This window comes from Somniosus microcephalus, chromosome 8 (genome assembly GCF_052327205.1).
Source record: "Somniosus microcephalus isolate GS21.2 chromosome 8, FLI_Smic_1.0, whole genome shotgun sequence".
NCBI lineage: Eukaryota > Metazoa > Chordata > Chondrichthyes > Squaliformes > Somniosidae > Somniosus > Somniosus microcephalus.
The window spans coordinates 182,909,926-182,921,173 of record NC_140994.1 but is presented as its reverse complement, the minus strand read 5'-3'; positions in this window follow the sequence as shown (position 1 = coordinate 182,921,173).

The window sequence follows — 11,248 nt, the reverse complement described above, 5'->3', positions numbered from 1 at the left end:
CCATGTCATAACACTGCCAACAGGAAGCAGCACAGCATGTGCTGAGAGATGTGCAAGTGAGAAAATTACCTTCCCTCGGCTCCTGCTAAATCAGGCATGTCAGCTTTAATACCAACCAGCTGCTTCAAAAGTGATCATGCCTATGAATACAGGTTAATCTGCCTGCATCCATAAATAACGATATGGAAATGCAACCATAAATAAGCGAGTCACGAGGAACAGTAGTTGCTCTCAAGAGCAGTTATAGAAAATAGGCTATAGTAGGATCCAGCTGGATCATAAAGTGTATCACAATAACTACAAATGATCTTGCTGTTGAGTGTCAGTAGGCATCTGGAGTTTTCATTCGATTTTTGCATTAACCTGCAGGATTCTGTTTATGTTGTGTTAAAACAAGAAACTAGATAATAAATGTTATATACTCAACACATTTAGTTCAAATTGAGGATGCTTATCCATCAGGCCTCCAGCATAAGACAGTTTGATGCACATAAAAACTATAAACGCAAAGAAAATCAGAGCTAACTTCCCTCAAGTGTAGAAATGCAGAAACTAAAACATGCCCAGCAGCTGAGACTCAGTGTCCAAACCTTCATGGAAACATGTCTCTTATTTATAGTCCAAGACACCCGAGAAGATCTCACCTAAACAGTGAAACCATATCACTACCTATGGAGAGGGCTGCTGTTAAATCCACCTTGTAATACAAGAAGGGACGGGCGGGGGTTAACTAAATAGGTCTGAAATTTCGATCAACATAACTACTTCTTGTAATATAGAAGGCTGCAGCTGGACACCGTGCAACATAATTATCTCTTTGGGGCAGGACAAGCTGTTCTTCTAATGTTAAAACACGTTATTAAAGCACTCAAAAATGATCTTTATTCTCCTTGTAACAGGTGCTCACCTAACAGGGGAGTACTTGTTTTTAGACTGAGCACAGAAGTTGTACCATTTTCCAAAGCACTTTCCTCTTTTTGATGGGCCCAAAATTCACTGACAATTTAAAGAAAAAATGGATCTTGAAGCCAGCATTACTTTTCCGTTCCATCATTGACTCGTTGCAGCTTATTGTAACCTCTATTTTTAGTTTTCAGGAAAGATGATTTACATGGGGCAATTATCTGACTTCATGCTCTCAGTGCAGCGCCTTGCCCCTGCTCCCCCCGCCCCCGACGAGCATGTATCAAAAATGTCAAGTGCACGCTGCACACGATTTTCAGACCAGTTTTGATTAGTCAGAAAATCGTGCATGACACAGCCTTAATTTCCAATTTGACTCCCAAGGAGCAAAGTTCCCCACTGGAAGCGTGAAGCCAGGAAATGATTCCCATAACACAAAAGCAAAATACTGCGGATGCTGGAAATCTGAAATAAAAACAGAAAATGCTGGAAATACTCAGCTGGTCAGGCAGCATCTGTGGAGAGAGAAACAGAGTTAACGTTTAAACGTTAACTCTGTTTCTCTCTCCACAGATGCTGTCTGACCTGAATGATTCCCATAAAGTTGTCAAATAAAAGAGGTCCTACTGCTAGAAGATGTTATGGGTAACATTCCCATTTTCTTCCCATTTCTCCATGGCTCTTCTGAAGGTCCTGACTCTCACTGGGGTTGTGGCTCCATAGGTCCTCACCAAAGTGACCATTCTACACCTTTGAGCCATGGACGCATCACACCCGAGGCAGATCCAGTTCTCATTCTCAACGCCCGCACACACAGGCACTTTCCAGCAGGAATCACTGAATAGTGAGCAGAAGCATGTACTCTAGCCAATTTTTTTCCCCATCCCAGTCTAGGGGTGCTGAGACCAATTGTAGTGCCCCCTCACTCCAACTCAGATCAGCATCACTCAGTACAGACCAGAGATCAAACCTGTGCCATTCTGGCCTTTATAGTTTAGTGTTAGACTGTGCAGCTCCTTTACCCACTGGGCCTTCCAGGTTATTCCTTTAGTTAAAAGGTCCTAGTTAAATATTTAGGCACATAGGCCTAGAAATTCAGTAGTGCCCCGTTTGGAGCGCTAGCCTCGCCAGGGCGCCAAAAGTAGCGCCCCGGAAGTAGTCGCGGCCGCCCGCCAGAAATTCACTTTGTGCGCCCCAGAGGGAAGCGCGGCGCTACTGGAGGCGCCCCGCATCCCTCTTGGGGTGCTGCAGCTGAAGATTGCTGTGCAACATGCCGCAGCGCCACATGCTGCAGCACAGCGCGCTGCGGTACTGCAGGCCTTCCTCCCTTTCTTAAAGGGGAGGGGCCTTGTGCAGCACGATCGAGGATCGCGAGTGCCGGCAAAAGAGCCCAGCACCGAGGAGAAGTGCCGGGCTCTTGGAACACAGTCGGCACTCCGCGGGGGGGGGGGGGGTTCAGGAGGCCGGGGACGGCAGCGCGGAGAGGTGCTGGCAGGCGGCCAGCAAAAAAAATGGCCGCCCCGCACCTCTCCTTTAATTAGTGCCTCTACCGCCACAGGTAGGCCCCCTGAACAGTTCACAAATAGCGTCCGGCGTTAAAGCAGGGGGCGCAACTAAATATCGCGATCGGGGCGGGTAGCGGGGCGCTGCACACACCGATGACGTCATCGGTAGCGGCGCAGCGCTAATGGCTAGCGCCGCCATTAGCGCCCTGCTAAATTTAGCAGGAGGCGTGGCCAGTGGCTTCCGACCCACTTAGCGCCCTCTTAAGGCGCTAACGGGTGGCGCAACCCACTGAATTTCTAGGCCATAGCTCTTTCTACAATACAATCAATAATCCTCTTGTTTAAATGTCGCCATGCATCAAGGATATGAAACATCCACAGACAGCTATTCTCAAAATCGTAAACAGACACCACATGGAATAAAACAATCCCAGAAAATTGAAGCGGTATGTGCTATAGCATATAACACATGCCAGGGTTTAATCTTGGGATTCAGATAATGTTTTTACACTGCTCAAGCTTCAGTCTAATGGTTTGTAGCATCATTCGAACCCTTTGATTAGATCAGTTTATAATTCCGCTATGTACAATACAGGTACTATCCCTTATCCGAAAACCTTGGGACCAGCTGTGTTTCGGAATTCGGAATTTTTCGGATTTCAGAAGGTATTATGAGACTGGGAAACTCTGAACATTAAATTAATTTGGTAATTAGTATTTGTATTTAATATAAATTTTAAAAGTTCAGGCTACCTCTTGCGACTGTTTCGTGTCTCATTCCCCTTCCTGCTTCTCTGTGCTGCCGCTCACAGTCTGTTTACAGCTCCCCCTGCTCCGTGTCTCATTCCCCTTCCTGCTTCTCTGTGCTGCCGCTCACAGTCTGTTTACAGCTCCCCCTGCTCCGTGTCTCATTCCCCTTCCTGCTTCTCTGTGCTGCCGCTCACAGTCTGTTTACAGCTCCCCCTGCTCTGTATCTGAATTCCTTGACTTAGTGGGGGTCTGGGGCTCGACTGCCGCCGCCAGTTGTGGGAAAGCCGGATATCGGCTGACTCCTACGCTAAGCTGGCCCGCAAATCAGGTCAGAAAAGAGGCAGCGTCATGTTTGGTGCCACTCGGGTCATGTCGTGCGCACGACTTATGCTCCACGAAAAAACTTTATGTCGTGCGCACGACTTATGCTCCACGAAGAAACTTTCGGTTTTCAGAGGTTTTCGGTTTTCAGAAGTGCGGATAAAGGATAGTCTACCTGTATTTAGAGTGCAGTTGTTTTCAACCTGTTTACTTCATACAGGTGTCAATTTTCAAGTCGTACATGCAGTTGTTGCACAGTTGTGCAGCTCCGCTCACACCTCCCTCTAATCAAACAAGGCAGGACTCTACATGTTATCTAAACACTCGTGCAGAGCTCCACCCTCGCTTCCAAATACTGCTCAAATTCTTAAAATCAGAAATGAGCTGACTATCCAGTTATCACATTTCCAGCATTTAAAATTTTAGGCTTTATATTCCTCTTTTGAAACGCCCACCCGCCGTCAGCTTAATGTCTGCCCGAATTGAAAATCACCCCCTGTGTCTCTGTTAACTTGAAGTTCCATCTGCTATCGGATCTAAACTTACATTTCTTTACTTTATAGTTATGGCCTCGGGACTCATTATCATACCGTATCTTAAATATTCAGAATTAAGCCATTTAGTATTTTGTATATTTCAATAAGATCTCCTGAACTGTCTTTTATCTGGCCTGTTGGAATTAAGTTTTTTAACTTGCACTGGTACAGTAGCATAGTGGTCATATTACTGGACTAGTAATCCAGAGGCCTGGACTAATGATCCAGAGACATGAATTCAAATCCCCCCACGGCAGCTGGAGAATTTAAATTCAGTTAATTAAATAAGCCTGGAAACTACCAGATTGTTGTAAAAACCCATCTGGTTCACTAATGTCCTTTAGGGAAGGAAACCTGCTGTCCTTACCTGGTCTGGCCCACAGCATTGTGGCTGACTCTTAACTGTCCCTCTGACATGGCAAGTCACTCAGTTATCAAGAAGGTGGCTCAGTAAGCAATGCACTGCAGAAAAGGACTATCTATAGACTAAATTGCCTGGTCTCAATCCACATTACTCTTATGTTTAAGGGGAAACAAGTGCTAGACCCTACCAGCAGGAACCTCTTACTGAATACGAGGGTAGAGTATTAGATTTATTCAGGTTGCTGCCAGTTAGGAACATGCTTTCTCTTCCTCCTTCTTTGCCTGCTGCACTGCAACAACTACTATTCCCATGGTCCAGGACAGAAAGCTCCTCTGTGTTCACTTTGGTGGTGAAACTTTGAAGACTTTGTTAAAGTCACCTGCTCCAGGACTAATCTGAAGTTAAAACATTCCCTTTGAGTATCTCCTACCTAGCGTGACTTTACAAGGGAGTGAAATTCTGCAGGAGCTCTTCTGGTCGTTTGTGGTAAGATTGGCAGAAGATTTGCCGATACCGCAGGGGAAATGGCGCAAGTTCATCCCCTCTCCCCACTTTCATGATGTACCTTTAAATAGGCATTAAGTTAAAAATCTGGTTTTATCGTTTACTTTTTCTTTTGAGTGTCATAAACCCATTGGGAGAAGCCTTTAGAGGAAACCTAAACCAGTATTAGTGCTTTCTGCAGGCATTCCACGCCTTATTACAACTACTTTCTCGATAAAATTATGACCCAGTTAACATTGAACTTTAAGGCAGTTCAATGGACTGCTTGAAATGTTTCAAAATTTGTCAGTGCAGTTATACTGCATCCATACAAAGCCAAAACGGTATGAAACTACCTTGTTTAGGTGGTCTCATATCGTTAGCTAAACCAGACATACTGCTCATCCTGTCACTGTGACATGAAAAATGCTTCAGACCCTGTATAAGGCATGCAATATAACTGGCTCATTAGCACTGTAAAAAATGTAAGTGCCTTCTTTACACTTCGGAGAAGCATTTCAGTGAGAAACAGTACAAAATAAAAAGAACATATACATTTAGGGGCGATTTTGCCAGCCCTGGGGAGGCAGGTTTGGAGGCGGGACTGTCGGTAAAATGGCAGAACCTGGGGCCGGATACCCATCCCGCCACCAACCCGCCTCTGTGCCACCTTCCCAGGAGGCGGGTAGCCAACCCACGCCGGGTCCCGTCTCCTGGAGGCAGGAAGGAGATTGCAGCCACTTAACTGCCTGTTAACAGGTAGTTAACAGGCAGTTAAGAGGATTATCCCCATTTTTCCAACAGAGGTACGGGCTTCCCAACGTTGGGAAACCCCACCAGGGTCAGCGAGGCGAGCAGTGGGTCTGCGGGCGTGAGAGGGGTTGAAAAGTGCGCTGTGGAGGTGAGTGATGGGTGCAAGTGTGGAGAGGTAAGTATGTGAGGTGAGTGAAAAGTGTTAGAAAAAGTTTCCTTACCTTTGTTTCTTCCTGCAGGCTTCCATCGTTGGGGATACAGAGGCTCCGGCATCTCCACGGCAGAGATGACAGAATGGCTACTGCATTCTCCGATGCAACAGCCATCTGCTTTCTGCTCAGGAAATAGGTTTGGTGAACCTTGAGTACAAGAACTCATCAAACAAGAGAGAATGGGGCAGCACGGTGGCATAGTGGTTAGCACTGTTGCTTCACAGCGCCAGGGACCCGGGTTCAAATCCGGCCTCGGGTGACTGTCTGTGTGGAGTTTGCACATTCTCCCCGTGTTTGCGTGGGTTTTCTCCGGGTGCTCTGGTTTCCTCCCACAGTCCAAAGATGTGCGGGTTAGGTTGATTGGCTATGATAAATTGACCCTTAGTGTTAGGGGGATTAAATACGTGGGGTTACAGGGATAGGGTGGGATATGTGTTGGTGTAGGGGTTACGGGGAATCGGGTGGGATATGTGTCGGTGCAGGCTCGATGGGCCGAAATGGCCTCTATCTGCACTGTGGGGTTTCTGTGATTCTGTGAATGTCAGTGTTTGACAGCTTCTCAAAGCTGTCAAACGATGACAGTTCATCTGTCAAAACTTTTTGACAGATGAAACGTCATACGCTGACGTTCTCTGTCATCGGCTTTCCCTTAATTGGCCTGCTAAGCCGGCTGGGCATGCTTAACAAGGTCAATCAAGGGACAATAGCTTGGGTTGGCCAGACGTCGATGGAGGCGGGACTAAAACCCAACAAGCAGCAGTCCTGCATCCAACGCGGCCCCATTGGCAAAATCACCCCCTTAGATTCAGTGAAATACAAGTCATTCTTGATTATGCTTCGTTCAACAAGCATTGAGTGTTAAAGAACCCACACACCTTTAATGGACTGACTTATACGTTTATTGACTGTGAAGGACTATGGGAGTTCAGTGATTAGGAGGCTTCTTGATCTTCCTTGCTGCAATGCTCCATCTCACTCTCAGTAAGCTCCCCACTGGAGTGGAGCTAATTTACAGAACAAATGGGAAACTGTTTAACCTCTGTCGCCTCCAGTCCAGATCCAAGGTCATCCCATCCTCTGTCGCTGAATTACAGTATGCAGATGACGCTTGCGTCTGCGCTCACTCGGAGGTCAAACTCCAAACCATTATCAACACCTTCACCGAAGCATACAAGAGCATGGGCCTTACACTAAACATCCATAAGACAAAGGTCCTCTACCAACCTGCCCCTGCCACTCAGTACTGCCCCCCTGATTATCAAAATCCATGACAAGGCCTTGGACAACGTGGACCGCTTTCCATACCTCAGGAGCCTACTGTCAACAAGGGCAGATGTCGACGACGAAGTCCAACACCGCCTTCAGTGTGCCAGTGCAGCTTTCGGTCGCCTGAGGAAGAGAGTGTTTGAAGACCAGGACCTCAAACCCAGCAATAAGCTCATGGTCTACAGAGCAGCAGTGATACCCGCCCTGCTGTATGCCTCAGAGACATGGATCATGTACAGCAGGCACCTCAAAGCACTGGAGAGGTACCACCAATGGTGCCTCTGCAAGATCCTGCAAATCCATTGGCAGGATAGACGCACCAATGTCAGTGTTCCTGCTCAGGCCAACATCCCCAGCATAGAAGCTTTGACCACGCACAATCAGCTCCGATGGACGGGTCACATTGTCCGCATGCCCGATACGAGACCCCCAAAACAAGCGCTCTACTCGGAGCTCTGGCATGGTAAGAGAGCCCCAGGTGGGCAGAGGAAATGCTTCAAGGACACCCTCAAAGCCTCCTTGAAAAAGTGTAATATCCCCACCGACACCTGGGAATCCCTGGCCTAAGACTGCACAAAGTGGAGGAGAAACATCCGGGAAGGCACCAAACACCTCGAGTCTCTTCGCCGGGAGCAAGCGGAAGCCAAGCGCAGGTAGTGCAAGGAGCGCACGTCAACCCAAGCACCCCACCCACCCGCCCCTTCAACCACCGTCTGCCCCGCCTGTGACAGAGACTGTAGGTCCCGCATTGGACTCATCAGTCACCTGCAAACTCATTTTTAATGTGGAAGCAAGTCATCTTCGGTTCCGAGGGACTGCCTAAGAAGAAGATTAGGAAAGACGCTATATAAATGCAAGTTCTTGTTTGCTTGCTAAACGTAAAGTACCATTATGAAGCTCTTCTTTGAAAAAAAATACATATAATTTTATTTTGTTTTCAAGTAATTAGGAATCATTCCTCTAACCCAGTCAGTCCCACCTCCCTAGATAGAGCAACCAACCATGTGTCTCTCACTGTTGTACCAATTATTTGCAAAACACATTAGTACTGGGTGGGACTGCACAGTTTCAGACTGTTCAATTCATCCACACACAGAATGATAGTCAGGAGATGGTTGGGAAGGGGCTAGCAGAGTGCTGGACTACTTGTAATTGATCTTTATTTTTTTTAAATAGTCATAGGAGAACCAAGATATTGTACCACCAATAATGTCAAACTAAGGCTCTCAGCTCCTTTTAAAAATGTGGCTGTGCAGCAGATTGCTGAGAAATGCTACAAATTACAAAGTTTATTTACAAGCCTTAGAATTCACAGAATCCAAGGTATTGGTTCTCCAAATAAATAACATATATATATAGCCCATCCACCCCCCACCCCCACCCCGACTGCCTCCTAATTAGTGCTGTTCCACAGTGGTAGGAAGCTGGTATGTATCACCAATTTCCCCACCATGTTTATTTTCAGATCTCAACTAAGCCGTCCAGGCAAGGCTAACAACATAGCCAACAGAAGCAGAGGGAAACAAATTGAAGGGAAAATCAACCTGGGCCACTCTCATACATTCCCATGCAAATGGTAACCAATCCCGTGTCCACTTTGTTGTCCCCAGAACTCAGCATAACAGTGAAAATGAAGTGAGGGCCAAAGGTTACTAAGAAGGTACTAGGAAGAATAAAAAGAAAGTACCTTTGAAATGACAATTTCTCCATAGTTGTTCTATATTAGGAATAGAATGTTTGGGAATGGGAGTAAAAATCAACCATGACACAGTTGAAATTATGTTTAAAGCTGCATTGCCGAACATCACAATACTTTTTCAAATCAGTGACCCTGTGCCTGTCGTAGATCACTCAGAAAGGTTAAACTGAAGCACTTTCAGAGTTCAGTATTGTATTACTGTTACTGTATTGTTATTCCATTGCCATCAGACTTGCCCTCCGTAAATCATTTATACAGTTGTGTTACCAGACAAATGTTTGCTCTTCCTATTGCTATCTGTTGTACTGGAAATATAAATGATGGTAGCCCTTCTTGGCTTGAAGTTCAATGGATTCTAGTCATCTCATACCACACTGAGCTGGACATTTAACCCCAGGCCAGTTCATTGATTCCATACACACGTTATTAATGACTGGCCCAGTTCTGCTGTGACTAGCACATGCACAAATTAAAATATGTCAGGGTTACTTAGGATATCAGGATATATATGGATATTTAATCCTCTACCATTGCCACACTTTAAGTGTCACCAGCTTTTAGCTACAATTAGGACATTTCATGTGACATGGTGTTTCAGGGACTGCATAAGGTCAAAAGGTAACTTGAGTCTTAGCATGTGAGGTCACGTCGAAGGCTATGATTTTTAGGAACATATTGGGGCAGTAATTCCTCCCCAAATGCGTGAGTACGGAAGGGGTACTCACGCGTCTGGCCGGAGGAAATGCCGGTTTTCAGCATGCACAGCGCATGCGCTGAAAACCGGCATTTCCTCTCCTATAACCCAAGAGTTGAAGAGGCTAGCACGTGCGCTGTAGGGGGCAGCGCGTGCATCTTGTATTTCCTCTGTTTTGGGGGATTTGCGCATGTGTAAAGGCCTCCGGTATTTATTTTTACAGGTAAGTGGTGTTTTAGTGCAATTTAGAATTTTTTTTTCCACTGGTTTATTATTTTAAAGAATTTACAATAAGGTAAGTTTAGTTTTAGACCCTTTTTATTAAAAATGTATTTTTTTCAAAAAAAAAAATTATTGTTTAAATTATTTTTTTAAACTTATTTATACTTAATTTAATGATTGGGATGTTTTTTAAAATTTTATTTAAAGTTTAAGTAGTGTTTTGGGATGCAGTACTTCTCATGAGTTTGACAGTTCTTACTCTCAAACTTATGAATGAAGTTTCCCCTCCCCTGATTGGCTGAACAGTGCTCACCTGATCCCAGCCGGCACATCGCACTAACTACGCCGCTGGGTCAGGTTAGCACAGCGCGCTGACATCTGAACCGGGCCACTGACAGGAAATCCACTGCGGGCCAGGTTTCAGATGTCGGCGCGCCGGGTAAGTGCACATTGGGGGCTTGCACGCGCGGCAAGCCCCCGACACCAAGTTCTGGGCCATTAAACATAGAAACATAGAAGATAGGACGAGGAGTAGGCCATTCAGCCCCTCGAGCCTATTCTGCCATTTAATGAGATCATGGCTGATCATCCAAATTCAGTACCCTGCCCCTGCTTTCTCCCCATATCCCTTGATCCCTTTAGCCTTAAGAAATATATCTAACTCCTTCTTGAATATATTTAATGAATTGGCCTCAACTGCCTTCTGTGGTAGAGAATTCCACAGGTTCACCACTCTCTGGGTGAAGAAATTCCTCCTCATCTCAGTCCTAAATGGCTTACCCCTTATCGTTAGACTGTGACCCCTGGTTCTGGACTCCCCCATCATCGGGAACATCCTTCCTGCATCTAGTCTGTCTAGTCCTGTTAGAATTTTATAAGTTTCAATGAGATCCCCTCTCATTCTTCTAAACTCTAGCGAATATAAGCCTAATCGACCCAATCTCTCTTCATACATCATTCCTGCCATCCCAGGTATCAGTCGGATGAATCTTCACTGCACTCTCTCCATGGCAAGAACATCCTTCCTCAGATAAGGCGACCAAAACTACACACGATACTCAATGTGTGGTCTCACCAAGGCCCTGTACAACTGCAGCAAGACATCCTTGCTCCTGTACTCAAATCCTCTCGCTATAAAGGCCAACATGCCATTTACCTTCTTAACCGTCTGCTGCACCTGCATGCTTACCTTCAGCGACTGGTGCACAAGGAAACCCAGGTCTCATTGCACTTCCCCTTTTCCCAATCTATTGCCATTCAGATAATAATCTTCCTTCCTGTTTTTGCCACACTAATCTCTTATGCGGGACCTTATTGAAAGCCTTCTGAAAGTCCAAATACACCACATCCACTGGTTCTCCCTTACCTATTCTACCAGTTACATCCTCAAAAAATTCCAGTAGATTAGTCAAGCATGATTTACCTTTTGTAAATCCATGTTAGCTTTGTCCGATCCTGTCACTGTTTTCCAAGTGCTCTGTTATTACATCTTTTATAATGGACTCTAGCATTTTCCCCACTCCCGATGTCAGGCTTACCG